Below are 2,996 nucleotides of genomic sequence, written 5' to 3'. Positions count from 1 at the left end.
TCACATGATGCAACATAAATATATCATTGATATGTTGTTATTTGGTGAGAGAATACCACCTTTGTATGGAAGACAAGTGGAAGACAACCTATTTGCAGCAACAAAGGTTGGTAAAGGAGTGGAAAATAAATATTATGATGTAATGCGAGAGGTAGAGAAGGAAGAGGAAGAGGAGAAATCTCTCATTGTAGAGTAGAAAGAACAAAATAAATATGCTTCTAAAAATGTTTCTCATATAAAATTAAGATTTATTTTGAGTGTGCAAGTAAATAGGAAAATCATCTTCCAACTCTAGTAAAATGAGATGAAAATGACATAGAAAAAGCAACAAAATTTGAAGAAGAATTAAAGTTCCTTGAACCAATGTTTGAAACACTAGGTTTTGATGAAGTCTACGTAGAAGTTGAAACAATGAGCGTTGAAGGAAACATGAATGATGTAGAAAATGAAAACGTAATGAAATTTTCATGCATTGGAGCCCAAGGGGATCAAATTCTATTATGGACTTATATTGCAGCAAATTGATAATCAAAGATTGATGATGAAGAGAAAACTATAGATGATTACATCCATTTAGTTCTTTGCATTTCCTATGCCCCTTTTAATGTGCTCGATTTGATGCAGTGTTTTTGCCCTTTCTTAAGACATTGTTACATCACATAACATTCATTTTCAAATATATCATGGCCTATCTTTAGTATTGTGGAAAAATCCTGTGTCAGCGATGTTTATTACTTGATCTTTTGTTCAATTTTTCTATAATCTATGTAGTTCTTGGTAATTTAGGCGGTGTATGAAAGCCATTCCTGCAGTTTTGAGTACACTATATTTTTAAAAGATATACATTTCCAAGTCTTGTCAATGGTGTATCAAACGCAGCGTAAGATTTGAAATATTGAACTTTTATTTCTATTATAGATATGGACGAGGATATCAGATACGGTCTCTCTATTATAATTACCTCACTCAGATAACAACATCGGGAGGTTGGTTTTATTTAACTATATAAATACCACCTCAATTGAAGGAAGGAAAGAGCGAATAGTATTATGAGTTGACACGACAGCATCGGATCAAGATCATGAGGATGTGAACCTGCTTTGGATAATTTGGACGAGCTTGTCATCGATCTGGAAAGCTCTGGCGAGCACAGAGGCAGAAACAGGAGGAGAGGCTCCGAACAAGGCCGGCGCAACCTGCTGAGTTCCTGGATTCTGGCTGTTCAGTGCAGAGATGGCCACTGCGTTGACAGGGCCAATGTTCTGTTGGAAATGCACAAGACCTCGCGGGAACACAAACACGTCTCCCTTCTCCAGCGTTGTGGAGAACAAAGTGTTGTTAGTGGTGATAAACCCAACTAAGAGAGTACCCTCGATCACCACCAAGATTTCGGTAGCCCGCGGATGTGTGTGAGGAGGGTTGAGGCCGAGAGGAGCAGCGTAATCAAGGCGGACCAAGGAGATTCCCAAGGTGTTTAAGCCTGGTAGCTGCGTTACAAAAGCTGGTGTTACAACGAATCCCAACTGGTTGCTGGTATCACCTGGTTTATCTAGGCCCCTCAACCGGAAGTCGTCTGCTGTGACCATCATCGCATTCTTACATGGAAACCCGTTCACAATAACTGCACAATTCAAATCAAGCAAAATATATATATAAAATGTTATTCACCCATGATCAGCTAGCAGACATTCGCAAACGCTTTTATTTCTTATGAAATAGACCCAAGTGTATCTAGATCTATCATCAACAAAAATAAGAAAGCACAATGCTCCTCCAAGAGATCTAGTTTTCATAGGTCCACATACATCAGTATGAATCAATTCAACTATTTCGCTTTGCCCTTTTTCTTCATGTATAGGAAATTCCTCTCTATGTTGCTTTCCAAGTGCACATGATTCACATGCAACATGATTATTCTTGATTACAGGAAGACCTTCAACCATTGTTTTTCTTTGAAGTAACATTAAATCACTGTGATTTAAATGCCCATACCTTTGATGCCATAAATTTTCTGTTGACATTGTTATAGATGCCAATGCTTGATGTGTTATCCTCGTCACATTGAACATATACAAGTCTCCAACTCTGATACCTGTGGCAATAATGTTGTAGCAATCCTGGATATCTTTAACAACACAATGTGATTCAACAAAATCCACCTTTAGATCTTGATCAGCAATAGTAGAAACCTAAATTAAGTTCTTTTTTACACCAAGAACATACATCACATCATGGATTTGTCTCTCTTTTCCATTAGGTAACATCACACCTATTATTCCATATCCTTGAACTTTAAGGGATCTGTTATCTCCTAGATAAACACATGTTCCATCAATGTTCTCATGATATTCATCAAACCAATCCTTATTACAAGACATGTGGACTGATGCAAAAAAATCAATGAAACAAGCATTCACATCATCAGTCTCAACAGACAATGCAACATTAGAAACATACAATTTGAGATTTTTAAATCCGTCGTTGATTGAGGTGTCTTTGTCCTCAAAAGTCCCATTATGCCTTATGTTTCTCTGTTTAGACTCATTATATTTTCTTTTATAGAAATCTTTAGAATGATGTCCAGATTTTCCACAATAATAACAATCATCATTTCTCTTATCATGAACTAGAAATTTAGGTTGTGCCATACCTATTTGCTTTGCTTGAAACTTTCCTCCTTTGCTTTTGTCCCATGGTTTGCCTTTGTATGGCTTCTTACCCTTGGATACCAATGCCAAATCTGAATCGTTTGAGCCCAAACTAAAGTTCTTCATCTTCTCTTCCTCTTGTGGAAGAATACCTGTCAATTCATCCAAAGTAGGAGGCTTCTCTCTAGCTGAAAGACTTGAAACAAAAATTTGATAATCTTTCACTAAGCCATTTAATGTGATAGTGACCAAGTCAGTATTGGACACCTTTTCACCAATATCTCCTAACTTATCACTTAGTTCTTTGACATGAGAAATCAAATTGCTTATACTTTCATTGGCCTCCAT

General features: G+C 36.8%; 1 pseudogene; it reads right to left on the bottom strand.

The window, feature by feature from the left end:
- Positions 1-928: 928 nt before the first annotated feature.
- Positions 929-2,996, bottom strand: LOC149257954 (germin-like protein 1-3 pseudogene; annotated as a pseudogene).

Source organism: Pinus tabuliformis, chromosome 6 (assembly GCF_031772625.1).
Source record: "Pinus tabuliformis cultivar Carrire ecotype Pingquan chromosome 6, CPIR1, whole genome shotgun sequence".
Classification (NCBI taxonomy): Eukaryota; Viridiplantae; Streptophyta; class Pinopsida; order Pinales; family Pinaceae; genus Pinus; species Pinus tabuliformis.
Note: the sequence above shows the minus strand (reverse complement) of the source record. Positions and strands in the feature narration are given on the sequence as shown.